Below are 15419 nucleotides of genomic sequence, written 5' to 3'. Positions count from 1 at the left end.
TTTAAAAAGGAACTGACGTTTTAAATGAAGATGTAATGAACTTTTGAGAAGCCAAAAATTATTTGGTGCAGCTTTTCAAACCTGAGGAGAAAGATCCAGTGAAATATCTTACAGCATAACTGGCTGAAGAAGTGAACATCATAGGTGAGAGAGCAGTAAAGCCTGGCAGAGTTTATCTTGCTGAATGCCTTCTAGAGGAAAAGTCAGCAAAAGAAACCATGGCACTGCCACTTTTCAATGTTATAGTAACTCATCAAATTAAAGATTTGACTGCAAACTTTAAAACTGATCTTTTCTGCAGAACTGCACTTTTGCCTTAGAAATGGATAGATCTGCTGACTGTCTGGACTTGCTATCTTGGTTGTATTCATCAGGTATCAGCACCAACTAATTATCAAAGATCTTTCATGTGAATGTTTGACAACAAACATAGAGGTGCTGAATCGGGGCTTCCCTGGTGGCGCAGTGGTTAGGGATCCACCTGCCGATGCAGGGGACACGGGTTCGAGCCCTGGTCCGGGAAGATCCCACATGCCACGGAGCATCTAAGCCCGTGTGCCACAACTACTGAAGCCTGTGCACCTAGAGCCCGTGCTCTGCAACGAGAAGCCACAGCAATGAGAAGCCCGCGCACCACAACAAAGAGTAGCCCCCGGTCTCTGCAACTAGAGAAAGCCCACTTGCAGCAACAAAGACCCAACACAGCCAAAAAATAAATAAAATAAAATAAAATTTTAAAAAAAGAGGTGCTGAATCATTTGAAGTATACAATAATTTTTTTGAATCTCATCATTTATCCTGGAACAGTTATGTTGACGTTTGCACTGATGGTACTAAAACAATGGTGGGTAAAATTGCTGGTGCCTTACAACAAGTGAAGGCAATGGCAACAAAATGAACTAGTCATCATTGTATTCTTTACCACTACCCATTTGCAGAAAAAAGGAAAAAAAAGAGAGAGAGAAGCCAGTTTCACTTAAGAAAGTCATAGATGAAACAGTAATAATTACTAAGTTTATTAAGACTTGACCCTTGAAATATATATGTCTTTAATATTTTATGACAATTGTCTGGAAAGGCATTTGGTCTACTAGGTTGAATGATATGACACGACATTGCCATTTGTTCTAATCAAATACTGTTTGAGTTGTGAGCTGAACTAGTCTCTATTTTTTATGGAACACCAATTTTACTTGACTGACAAACTGGTTATTCAGATTTGGGTATTTGTCAGTTTTGGGTTTTTTTTTTTTTTATGAACAAAGCAAGCCTGTCAAGAAACAACTGACAGTATTTATTCCCAATGATAAAATTCAGGCCTTCAAATGAAATTAGAATTTGGGAAACTTCTGACACCCTAAGCTTGAGAGCTTCCCAATATTGGAAGACATTTTTGAGGCGGTCAATTGTGATATGTTATCAACAAATATGATTTTTTCTATATTATATAATGAAAGGCGGCAACATTACAAAATTTGCGTAACTCAATAGAGTAATATTCTCTAAATGAACAATGCAAGACCTTAAAAAATCACACGTGGGTAAAAGATCCATTCGAGGTGCAAGAGAGACCAATGGATATTAATGTATCAGAGTACAAAAGGTTCACTGATATGGTTTCAGATTCCACAGTGCATTTGTCCCTTAAGGCATTACCACTTATTTTGGTATAATATTTAAAAAGAATATCCACAATTATCTGAAATGACTATTAAAACAGTTCTTCTTTTTCCAACTACATAGCTGTATGAGGACAGATTTTCTTTATATACTTCAACCGAAACAACATATTGCAACAAATTAAATGCAGAAAAAGATACACTCTGTCTTCTATAAAGCCAGACCTTAAGAGATTTGCGAAAATGTTAAACAATACTGCTCTTCTCACTGTTTATTCTAGTTTAGAAATTACAGTTTTTTAAATAAATTAGTAAGTAAAGATTTTTTATCTTATTGGTAGGATGTAGACAATATATCATTCAAACTAATAGTTCCATATTGGACCAACAATTGTTGAACACTTGACTCCAGAACCTTCCTCTCTTCTCCATTTCTATTTAAACTGTCCAAGACAGGACTTCATCTCTCACATGAGCCAAATGATTGCCCATCTAGCCTCGTCCACCTCCAGACTGCCATCAGTATGCCATATATACACCCAAATCTAAGAATTCCTCAACTCTACTTAAAGATCCTTCAAATGGTTCCAATCATCTTTAGCATTGAGTTCAACCTTCGTAGGATGGCAGGTGTCCAAGCCCTGCCTTCCTCACAAGCCTCATCTTCCTCATTACTTGCAGTATTTCCAAACTGAACATAGTTGCTCACATATCTGGGACTTCGCTTCTGCTGTTCCTTCTGCACAAAATGCTCTACCCTTCCTCACCTGGCCAATTCACACTCATCTTTCCCAAGACTCAGATTAATATCCAACACCCCTGGAGCCTTCCCTGATCCTCCCTCTTCCCCACCCTCACTCTCACCCCTAGACTGGCATAAGGGCCCCTATTCTGCATCCCCACACAGACTTCCATCATAGCTCTTAAGTTGTGCTGAAATTATCCATTTGGGTGAGTCTGTCTCTTCTGTTCCACTATAAATTCCCAGGACGTGTATCCCTTGTAAGTAGCCAACAACCTTTATGTAGTACACATTTAACTGACTGGTAGAAACAAATGTAAATGCTTCCAAAATTACTTATGCGCAACACCAGACATCAAAATAGACACTTTGGCCCCTGAATTAGAATCCCTTCATTCTCAGCACCTGGATGCTATAAAACTATTTCCTATATCTCACAAATATAAAAAGCTCAGCTGTCTTTGTCCAGGATTCTTTGGTTCATATCAACTTTGTAAAGAATGTAAAATGCTTTCAGGAGCTTTCAAAACAGATATATTATGTAATATATTGATTTTTTTGATGCTTTCTCTGAAAAATAATAATATGTTATCTCCATAGTAATGTAAAACACTTTTTAACATCTCAGGAAACATTTCAACTTCTGGGGATTCAATAGTTTTTTAATGCAGAGGAACAAATTAGACCACATATTTTTAAATTTCATTTATTCTTCAATATGATAGTGCCCTCTAAATGGCAGGTACTTTTCTAGGCACTGGGGCACAGTAGTACCTCGGACAAAAAGTCCTGTCTTTGTGGAGCTTATATCCAGAGGTATAAACATTCTGGTCATACACTCAGATGCTATTACTGAGATACATATACTCAGTTCTACTGAGACTCACATACTTCCTAGAAAACCTACAACATCTGGCCTACCGAGCTATGGCGCAGACAGCTGTAGTTAGTAAGAGCCATAAACTGCTTCCTTACAAATGATGTAACACATTATTTTGTGTGTTTTTGCCTGGGAAGATGAAAAAATTATCTCTGGAAATAGTTTCCTAGGTCCTGTTTGCAGCAAATTATTAACATCTGATATCAAAGCACAGTATACCCTTATATTTCTGTTGAGGAAATTTCTCAAAGCAGTTAAATATACCTGTCTAGTAACCTAATCATTATGAGGATGAATTAGCAAAAGATATGCACATCTTGGAACACTCCTCAGTGCTGACAGAATGAACTTGTAACACCTCTAAATACTGTAGGTACAGTATGCACAACTTTGCATATTATGCACCAATTGTGTCAAGGCAAAATTAATGCTAGAGTGTCCCTGGAGACATCTCTCTGGAGCTTTTTCTTGCCTAAAGTACCTATGAAATGTGCCATGTACCACTTTGTCCCACAAATATTTTCTGAGTAGCTATGATGTCCATGATGTAAAGTAACTCCACTGCTTTCCAGTAGGTACCCAAGGCCTGTCCTCTAATGGATGGGCAGAAGAGGCTGCTTGTACAAAGCCAGGTCACACAGCTGAACATCTCAATCGATTAGATGCCCTGTAAACAGAGGTTGAATCACAGCAGTGCTACAATACCCTGAAATACCTTCCAGTCTAGCAACAGATTGAAATCCCAGTATGTAAATTAGAAGACAAATTTGTCTACCCCCCTTTTTTTAACACTTCATTTCCAAAGAAATGAAAATTTTGTCCATTGGATTTGAGGAAATATTCACATACTATAACTGTGTGTATGAGTTGTGCAAAATCATATGCTATATATGATGGAGTAACGTTCAGTGTTGGTCTGAACCAACACTAGCTGGTATAGCTGGTATACTACAGTCTCTAATAAGTAATGATCCAAACTCACATAAAACACCCACATGAAACAAGTGCACTCTCTTAAAATTCACCCTTAGAGTAAATTGTTCTTAGTTCATGAGGATGTTTCCTGGTTTCTATTTATAATAATGAACTTTATCCATAATAGACACACACAGAAATATAGGTGAGCTTTGTCTAAAAGGGCAGAGAATTACAAGTTCTGTGGTTGCTTCTGCTTTCTCTGCCTTGTTGACAATTCAGATATTTCATTTCCACACATACAAAAGAAACCACCGTCATATATACTGGATGTGGGAATATTGTCAATTCTTGCCTGCCTTAAAGGTTACTAAAATCTGAGCTGCCTGAAACAGAATGGTGAAGAAAGAAGAGTATCTTCACACAACTCCCCTTTTTCCTCTCCATTTTCCTTTCTGCCACTCTTTTCCCACACAAATCTATAGACTCCAGATGGTAACACATAGTCCAGAATTATCCTTCCCTATACTTCCTTCTACTATAAAAAACTTCCATCCTCTGGGAAGTCAGCTCAGCTTTCAGGAAGAAAATGCTGATAACCAAATCACTTTGCTCTGCACCTGAAACTAACACAACATTGTTAATCAACAATACTCCAATATAAAATAAAATTTTTTTTAAAAAAATAACATGCTGATCAACTGGTTCACATTGTAATATAAATAAACAACTTTGTTACCTTTCATAGGAATAATTACTTTTTAAAGAGAAAAAAATCTGAAGACAATTAATTAAGCCCAAAGGACTGAACGTTTCATTGTTGAATATGGGATCTGAAGTAATTATGCCAAGAAGATTTTGGAGAGAAAAACCCTTCACCCTTCCTTTGTGTAAGATATTGGCCCATGTGCATCTGCAAAGGCGTGAAGCTACGAATCTTCGCAGCATTATTCTACTTTCCTTTAGGTAATGACTTAAACCTTCTCTTTTCCCAGAAGAAAGGGTTAAATTTGAAAGGTGGGTTAATTTGAGCTTAATGCCTTGTTAATCTAGAAATAGGATACCATACTTCTAAATGCTCAGTACACAGTTGTTTAATAAACATGTTGATTGCACAGATTTATATGTTGACTTATCTTTTTCAAAATTTTCAGTCATAATCTTTTCTCTTCCTTTTAAACACAGGTGACACATATTTGTCAAATTAGATTAGGGCCTTATATGAAGAAAAATTTTATCAAGAAGAATTTTTCTTCTAGAACTTTTAATTCAGAATTTAAAACTTGAAGTTTGGGGGCTTTTGTGGGGGGAGGAGTTGGGGGGGGCTTGGCTTTTTCACATAAGTCTACAGGGATTTATTTTGAATTTCTATAAACAAAGACAATAGCATGTACCAAATAGAAAGACTAATTATAAAAATGTTTAAGAGCTGAGAAGGAGACATTAACCTAGACCATGTATGGGAGAGACATCATTACCCCCCAAAATAAAAAATAATTATAGACCCACAACATAATAATACTTTCATTTACTGATAAGGTTAATAGTAATTACACCATGTACTGAATACTATGTTAGGTATTTATATATACTTTATCTCTTATGTAGTTAATGCCTGGGAGAATGGCCAAAGATTAAGGTAAAATACGCAGTTATTAAATTTTCCCAACCACCATCCACAGTAGCAGACAAAATATAACAAACATGGATTGTTGTGAATTGAAAGGAGAATTTAACATTGGAATTCATTAATAAGGAAATCTGAACTCTCAGTTACTAAAAGACTATGCAAATTTCATATAACATTAATGACAATTATTCATTCAAACAATCACCTCACCTCCCCCCAAATTGATTTTGCTTACTACTATGGCCTGCAGGCCAAATCTGGCCTATTGCACAGCCTGTCTCTTAAGAATGGTTTCTACATTTTTTAAAAGTTACATTTTAAATGGTTATATAAGTGCTTACATAATATCCTTTATCTTGTCTCTTAGTCCACAAAACCTAAAATATTTACTATTTGGCTCATTACAGAAAAAGTTTACGAACCCTTGCTTTAAGCAAAAGTGCTCAGAGGCACTTCAATGTCATGGCTTTGAAGCCTGCAAACTCAGCTCTAGCACTGACCAGCTATGTGTTTTGGGGCAAGTCCTTCATCTCTGAGCCTCAGTTTACTCACATATAAAGTGGACTATTAGTATCTAAATCAAATTGCTAAGACTACATGAGGTAATGTACAACATGCGTAAAGTATCTGACACATCCTAGACACTTCATGTCAGTTCCCTTCCAGTTCCCATAAATTATTTTGACCACTGAGTGAATCTCCAACCTACTTGTGTGTGTGTGGCTGAGAGAAGCAGGGAGAATAGATTACATATTGAACAAAAACTTTTCATACCTTTTGTCTGCATAGCATTTCCCCCCAGAGCACTTGCCCACTTGTGCAATCCAACTGTTAGGAAGAAACTCAATGTATTTTTTTTTAAATCATAACTGTAGAAGTTGTAGGCCAGAAAACCATTATAACGAACAAAGATGCACTAAATTCGACATGAGGTTCAGTAGACAGATTCTCCTGTTAACATCCTTCCACTTTTCTCTATTTCCAACAAGCATGCTCAAATTTCATCTCTTAACCTCATTCTGGATTACATGTTGCCCTGCAGAGTTTCCTCTTCCCATCAGCCTACATCATCCTATACAGTTTAAACGTTCCATAAATGCTAGCAAACAGGGTCTGGGGGACCAAAAGACCAACCTGTGATAAAGAGTAGAGGATAGATAGAAACAAAGTCATCTTTTAGTTTCATGTGTTCTGTTCTAACTCTCAGAATCTTTGATCAGTGATTCTCAACCCCTTTCTTCCCCCAGCACAACTGATACACTCCGACCAGTAAGGTTTTCTCTGGCCACTACGATCTTCAAAATGGGGTTGTATGGCCCTTGAAAACACCTCCCCAGTGATTGTGATAGACCATTAAGGAGGAATTCCGGATCTGTTGGACAACTATTGCTTTAAATTACTTTACCCGATAATTCTAGTGCCATAGAACACTCTATGACATAAATCACAGCAGGATCATTTTTGACCCACCTTCTAGAGAAATGGAAATAAAAACAAACAAATGAGACCTAATGAAACTTAAAAGCTTTTGCACAGCAAAGGAAACAACAAACAAGACGAAAAGACAACCCTCAGAATGGGAGAAAATATTTTCAAATGAAGTAACTGACAAAGGATTAATCTCCAAAATTTACAAGCAGCTCACGCAGCTCATATCAAAAAAATAAGCAACCCAATCCAAAAAAGGGCAGGAGACCTAAATAGACATTTTTCCAAAGAAGATATACAGATTGCCAACAAACACATGAAAGAATGCTCAACATCATTAATCATTAGAGAAATGTAAATCAAAACTAATGAGATATCATCTCAAACCAGTCAGAATGGCCATCATCAAAATATCTACAAACACTAAATGCTGGAGAGGGTGTGGAGAAAAGGGAACCCTCTTGCACTGTTGGTGGGAATGTAAATTGATACAGCCACTATGGAGAACAGTATGAAGGTTCCTTAAAAAACTAAAAATAGAACTACCATACGACCCAGCAATCCCACGACTGGGCATATACCCTGAGAAAACCATAATTCAAAAAGAGTCATGAAAAAAAAGAGTCATGTACCACAGTGTTCATTGCAGCTCTCTTTACAATAGCCAGGACATGGAAGCAACCTAAGTGTCCATCAACAGATGAATGGATAAAGAAGATGTGGCACATATATACAATGGAATATTACTCAGCCATAAAAAGAAACGAAATTGAGTTATTTGTAGTGAGGTGGATGGACCTAGAGTCTGTCATACAGAGTGAAGTAAGTCAGAAAGAGAAAAACAAAAACCATATACTAACACATATATATGGAATCTAAAAAAGAAAAAAAAATGATCATGAAGAACCTAGGGGCAAGATGGGAATAAAGACACAGACCTACTAGAGAATGGACTTGAGGATATGGGGAGGGGGAAGGGTAAGCTGGGACGAAGTGAGAGAGTGGCATGGACATATATACACTACCAAACGTAAAACAGATAGCTAGTGGGAAGCAGCCACATAGCACAGGGAGATCAGCTCGGTGCTCTGTGACCACCTAGAGGGGTGGGATAGGGAGTGTGGGAGGGAGGGAGGGAGATGCAAGAGGGAAGAGATCTGGGGACATATGTATATGTATAACTGATTCACTTTGTTATAAAGCAGAAACTAACACACCATTGTAAAGCAATTATACTCCAATAAAGATGTTAAAAAAAAAAAAAAAAAAGATGTTTAGGGCTTCCCTGGTGGCGCAGTGGTTGAGAATCTGCCTGCCAATGCAGACGACACAGGTTCGAGCCCTGGTCTGGGAAAATCCCACATGCCATGGAGCAACTGGGCCCGTGAGCCACAATTACTGAGCCTGCGCGTCTGGAGCCTGTGCTCCGCAACAACAGAGGCCGCGATAGTGAGAGGCCTGCGCACCGCGATGAAGAGTGACCCCCACTTGCCACAACTAGAGAAAGCCCATGCACAGAAATGAAGACCCAACACAGCCATAAATAAATAAATAAATACATTGTGTATTATTTAAAAAAAAAAAAAAAAAAAGATGTTTAAAAAAAATTGTAGTGCCATTTATACCACTCAGACTACCTGAAAAAGAGGAACTAGATTTAACAAGAGTCTTCACCTGTATGAAATACAAGCAGATTCAGGTTTACCTTTGATTATGATTCCTTAGAAAATAGAAGGAGGGTGGATTTGTTTTCAATGTCTAGCCTACCTATAATTGTATTTTATAAGACACCATACCATAACCAGCAGCCCTCCTGGAGAAAATTATAGAGAAAGGTGATAGGCTTATGTTTGAATGGACTGTTAGCACCCACATAGGTACAATGAGAGGTGAATTTTTAAATACAGGTGTGATGAGGAAAAGGAAGAGAGATCTGACAGAAACCAAGGACTCGACAAGTAACCTTAATGAAAATTACAACAAAAAGAGTAGATGCAAACAGATAATCTGGTAAGAGTAACCAGATTGCTAAAACACCTGGATTTTTAAAGAAAGTCACACCTACTTTCTCATAACGAGATTCTACTGCAGAGAAGGGACTATGTGATCATGATTTGGGGAAAGCAGAATTTAAGGAAAAACAGAAACAAAACTAAGTTTTTAGCCTGTATATTTCAAGAGTCTCAAATACATGCGTCTGTGTGTTCATTTATCTAAAGATATTTATTAAGGAAAAAAATTTTATTTTAAGAGAAGATAAAAATGCAATATCCAGCAATCTATCATCAGTTTAAATCCTATTGGACAGGGCTTCCCTGGTGGCACAGTGGTTAAGAATCTGCCTGCAAATGCAGGGGACACGGGTTTGAGCCCTGTTCCAAGAAGAACCCACATGCCACGGTGCAACTAAGCCCATGTGCCACAACTACTGAACAAAAACAGTCTATGCCCTCATGGAGCTTACATTCTACTTGGAAAGACAGACAATAATAAAATAGCTATACAAATATAAAGGGGAATTCCCTGATGGTCCAGTGGTTAGGACTCCACGCTTCCACTGCTGGTGGCCAGAGTTCTATCCCTGGTCAGGGAACTAAGATCCCGCAAGCCACATGGCACAGCCAAAAACAAAATAAAGAAAAAGAAAAAGAACATTTAAAATTTAAAAATATATATATAAAGCCAGATTGTGATAATGTGCTGTGAAGAAAATTTTTGGCTATTTTAGCCAAAGAGGTCCTGGAAAACTTCTGTATTATCTTCCAAACCTATGAGATGGCAAAGCAGTTTGAGACCTGAGAGTTCTTATCTCCCGTCTGTTTTGAACTCTGAGCAAGCTTCCCCACTCCCACAGGTTCAACTCTGACCTGTATTAAAAACTCCAAACTCCTATCTCCAGCTCTGACCTTTTCTCTGAGTTCTAATTCCATGATGCCAAGAGTATAATAGAACTAAAACCAAACTAGCTCCTCCTTGGCTCCTTTACCCCCCACCAAAAGACTATCTTCATTTTTCTAGAACTGTCTAGAGGACTTAATGTTTTGTCTCTTTCTGCTCCTTTATTCCACTGTAAAAAAAAAAAAAGACTAAAATTTCCTTCTCCAAAATGCTTCCCACATATCCTGTAGTCCTCATTCTCAAAAGCATCACATTTAAGAGCAGCTGGAAGTTTGTTTGGGAAAGACCTGCTTGACCACAATTGGACCCTATGACCTCCCATATCAAAACTAAATCTCTATGCCTCATTTTCATACCCTTCAAAATCCAGCTGCCTCAGATCTGTTATGGACTGAACTGTGTACCCCCAAAATTCATATGTTGAAGCCCTGGTCCCCAGTATCTCAGAGTGCGATTGTATTTGGAGATAAGGGCCTTTAAAGAAATAATTAAGTTAAAATGAGGCCATTAGGATGTGCCCTAATACAATCTGACTTATGTCCTTATTAAAAGAGAGACACCAGGGACATATGTGCAGAGGAAAGGCCATATGTGCACACGTGGGAAGGCAGCCATCTGCCAGCTAAGGAGAGAGGCTTCAGGAGAAACCTGCTGGCCCTTTGATCTTGGACTTCCAGCCTCCAGAACTGTGAGAAAACAAATTTCTGTTATTTAAGCCACCCAGTCTGTAATATTGTCATGGCAGCCCTAGCAGACTAATGCACTATCCCTTCATAGTTCTATCTACTACTCAACATGCAGTCTTACAAATGATCCTGGAAAACACTACACTAATTCTTGTCCGAAACTTTTATCCAAGCTAGAACTCTTGCCTGTAATATTCTTCATCCCTTCTTAAAAGCACAGTGTTTTGAAGTCAAACAAACTAGATTCAAATCCCAGCTTCATTCACTTAACAGCCATGTAGCGTTAATTAACTTCTCTAAGACTCTGTTTTCTCATCCATAAAATGGGTACATCATTAAATTCAGTCAGTACGTAGGTTAAATGAGGTAGTGTACATGACATGCCCAACACAACACCTGGTACACAGCATACATTCAATGGTGATAGCTGTAGTTGATATTCATTTTTCAAAGCTCCATTTAATACCAGATTGTTAAGCATTCTGGCCTCTTTGGACCACCAGCCCAACCTGAAGAGAATATAGAAGAGGAGAATCATGGAGTCAAGCTTGGAGCCCTACCCTACAGGGCCTGATGCCACCTGAGAACACTGGAGTTAATGTGATAAGCCACGGGGAGCCAGTCAGGGTTTTTGAACCAAGGAAAAGCATGATCAAAGCCATGCTTTAGGAAGGATAAAGTGACAGCTGCGTGTAGATGATCATGACAGACACCATGCAATACTAGAGGTGACAGGTCATAAAGAACTAAACTTGAGTGGTGCTTATAGGAACGTAAAGAGGGGAGAATTGTTTAGAGAAATATTTCAGACATGTAGTCTACAAGACTGAACACTGAAAGGGAGGACAGAGTCAGAGGTCACCCCAAGGAAGGCCTTGAGATTGCTTGAGTGCTAGCACCATGAACAGAAACATGGAGTCTGGGTGAAGATGCAGGAGCACAGGGTAGGCATCAAGCTTGATTTTAACCCTAACATTTCATTCCCTGTGCTGCTCCTGCCACTGCATCTCACCCTGTATCTGCAGTCTGATCAGGTGCCCTTCTCTTCCAGTAAAACTGCAAGAAGGGATTTCAAAATTAATTTACACAAAGATATAAATGGTAACCTTTCTTAAGGGCTAATCTTCATTTTAAGAAAGCCCCAGCTCCAAAGATGAACAACAAGAAACGTGGATAATTGACAAACATAAGTGAGGTATGGGATGGAGACAGCATGTCCTTTAGCAAATATTATCATTACACATTCCACGTCCTGCTGCTACGAACACTTTGGCTGCAATCTGGGGCCATCCCTAGATTTTGACATTAGTGTTGTGTTTAAGAACCACTTTCTTATCTTAATGCTGGATGCTGTTCAACACTGCAAAAAAACAAAATTGTTTTTGCTGGCTGTTTAAAAGCTGAAAAACATCAGCACAGAACAGCAGGGCTGGGAAGGTCCATGATACATCAGCATCGGCCATCCTTCAGTTAGTTCCAGTTCCTCTACCCTGACACTAGAGATGCCAAGGGTAAATTCAGCAGCCTTGCCCAGTGCTCGTTTTCCATCTCTCCAAACCTTGTTTTCCACCGCTAATTAAACCCACCTCCTTTACCCTGGACAGAGATCTAAAATAGAAAGTTCTTACAGTCTTCAAAATAGCTTTTCACAGATTAGAAAACAAACAATTCTTTCACTTCTTTTTTACATTCTGGGTTATTTATTCAACCAAAATTCATGGAGTGACCATGCACATACACTGCAGAGGTGAGGGAAGGAGATGGAGGAAAGGAAAGCAGGATGAAAATCCAAACTCCTGCAATTCCTACCCTCAACATGTTCTCGGTTCAGTTAATCTTCACTCACATCTGTGGATCACCTTTGTAGCTCTGACCCCTTTAAATCTCCCACAAGCCTTTCTAGGTTTCTTTTAAATGTGGGATTTCATGGTAAATAGTCCACATTTTCAAAAGGATCTGACCCATATTTTCTAAATTCCCAGCCATGAACTTGTTTGAAAAGTGCATACATTGTAATACGTGGGCACACAAGGGTGAGTGTGTAGGAGAGGTTGATTTAATAGTCATGGTGCTGAATCAGTCAGCAGATTATTTACCCTGAACTTCATATCACTTTCTGTCATATATTCACTGCACTCAGCCAAACACTGCACAAAATGTATTAAAAAGAAATCAACCTGGTACTGCTGCTATAGAAAATGGTAATATTAAACATCGAATTACCATATGATCTAACTCCACTTCTGGGTATACACCCAAAAGAATTGAAAGCAGAGACTAAAAACAGATTATTTATACACCTATGTTCACTGCAGCATTATTCACAGTAGCCAAAAGGTGGAAGCAACCCAAGTGTCCATCGAAGGAAGAATGGATACACAGAACAGGGTATGTACATAAAATGGAACATCATTCAGCCTTAGAAGGAATTTCTGACACATGCTACAACTTGGATGAAACTTGAGGATATTATGCTAAGTGAAATTAGCAAGTCACAAAAGGACAAATATTGTATGATTCCACTTATATAAAGTACCTAGAGTTGTCAACTTCATAGAGACAGAAAGTAGAACAGTGGTTGCCAAGGGCCGGGGAAGGGATGAATGGGGAGTCATTTTTTGATGGATGTGAAATTTCAGTTTGAGAAGATGAAAAATTTCTAAAGATGAATAGTAATGATGATTGCACAACAATTTGAATGTACTTAATGCCATTGAACTGTATACTTAAAAATGTTTAAGATGGGGCTTCCCTGGTGGCGCAGTGGTTGAGGGTCCGCCTGCCGATTCAGGGGACACGGGTTCATGCCCCGGTCCGGGAAGATCCCACATGCCGCGGAGCGGCTGGGCCTGTGAGCCATGGCCGCTGAGCCTGCGCGTCCGGGGCCTGTGCCCCGCAACGGGAGAGGCCACAACAGTGAGAGGCCCGCGTACGAATAGCAGAGATGGTTGAGAGCAGGTGAACGGGTTTGCCAGATGCTCGCAGCTCCTCTCTTCAGAAGCAGCAGCAGAGGGCCCTTCACCAGAGGTGTGATTAGGAATGCTCTTCCAAGCCTTAGCTTTTCAGCATGGAAGAAAACATCCTGCGAGGAGCAATGTGAGCAAGCAGCAGGATTCCCCTTTCTTTATAATCCCAGCTGTTGTGTCCAAAACCGACTCAATAACTAAGAGGCTGCCTCTCCCCAAACATTAGCCCAACCACTCCCATTAATTCCACCATATAGCTTCACTCTTTGGTCTGAAAGATTTTCCCTGTGGTCTTCTTAAAATATGAAGGGTTATGGTGGTTATTAACTACCCTAACTAACTACCAGTTAAAACTGAACAGGGAGTAGATGGTAGCCAGGTGTGAGCTAGGGAAAAGGAAGGACCCTAGGGAAATCAGAGCCCTGGAAAGAGGTTGACCTCTCCCCATTGTACCTCTGCTAATATCCCAGTGGCCTGGTGGCAAGGGCACTGGCTATGGGGACACGGCCCCTCAGATTGAAATCCAAGCTCTGCCACTTACGATCTGGGGGATCTTGAACCAACTGTCAATCCCTCTGAGCCTCAATTTCCTCACCTATAAAATAAGACTAATTATGCCTGCCTCAGATGCCATTATGAGGGCTGAATGAGATCTTGCTGGTCAACTTCCAAAACAAGTGTTTAATAAATGTTAATTCCCTATCCACTAACTCCCCCAAGAAGCAGTAGCGTATTTTCATCCACTTAGTTTGGAAAGAAAGTGTTTTACCTCACAGACAGTCCCAAATTAAAGGAACAGGAAGTGCTTTAATCAGAAACCACGTATGCAAGCTTTAATGACGGGCTTCACCAAAACTGTAGAGGGCATGATGCTCTCTGAGCCTGTTAGAGATTACATAACCCCGAAACTGCCAGTCAGCAGAGAGCTGAATTCCCCTCTTAGATGTATGCATGCGTCCTCTTCTCATGGAAAATAGTGGAAATTCAAAATGGTTAAAAAGATGCTAAACCATCAAAAAAATCTTAGTTCACAAGAAATCACAGTAAAATGCCTATAAAGTTCATAGTAACTTTGAGGCAACTTCAAAAATTGACTAAGAGATCCAAGAACCATAGAAATTTTAGAAACATCCCACTGCCCACTTTGACTACATCAGTCAAGGCCCAGGTAACATCTGGAATTAGGAATATCCACCTTTCACACCATCAGGAGTTCAGCATCAGGCCAAGAAAGCTAAAAGGTGGAAGTCAGCCTCCTGATCTTCCTATTAACCTGGGGGGAAAATCAAGAGGCCACCAGATCAATGTCAGCTAAGAGCCAAAAGTAAATGGTTTTCTCAGGAGCAGTTCACTGTGCATCTCAGAATAATTAGAAAATCTTCCCTCTCAGTAGTGCTCTCCACAGCTCTTTAACTTCTGAGAGGGCTTCCTTTGGTTCCAGACTTCTTTCAAGACAAAGTAAAATGAGAGAGGTTTGCCTCAATTTCCTCAATGAGGAAAAGTCTGTAGCTGGACAACTAAATTATACTGAGCATGGTCATCACCTCCATGCTGGGAAGGACAGTGCTAAATGAAGAGGTTTGGGTTTGTTGTGTGCCCACTTTTTTTTTTTTTTTTTTTTGACCAAGGTCCTTGCCTTACCGGATCTCAGTTCC

The 15419-nt window shown here is 39.3% G+C and overlaps 1 protein-coding gene across 2 annotated transcripts in view; it reads right to left on the bottom strand.

The window, feature by feature from the left end:
* The window catches only part of NFKBIZ (NFKB inhibitor zeta), a 31135-nt gene that overhangs the window by 14263 nt on the left and 1453 nt on the right, over positions 1-15419 (bottom strand). The window contains exon 2 of one of the 2 annotated variants that reach the window (XM_007445549.1): positions 14969-15037. The exons of the other annotated variant lie outside the window; for it this stretch is intronic. The gene's annotated coding sequence lies outside the window, so the exon portion shown is untranslated. The remainder of the gene's footprint in view (positions 1-14968; positions 15038-15419) is intronic. 2 annotated transcript variants of the gene reach the window in all.

This window comes from Lipotes vexillifer, unplaced genomic scaffold (genome assembly GCF_000442215.2).
Source record: "Lipotes vexillifer unplaced genomic scaffold, Lipotes_vexillifer_v1.1 scaffold1016, whole genome shotgun sequence".
NCBI classification, from domain to species: domain Eukaryota; kingdom Metazoa; phylum Chordata; class Mammalia; order Artiodactyla; family Lipotidae; genus Lipotes; species Lipotes vexillifer.
Note: the sequence above shows the minus strand (reverse complement) of the source record. Positions and strands in the feature narration are given on the sequence as shown.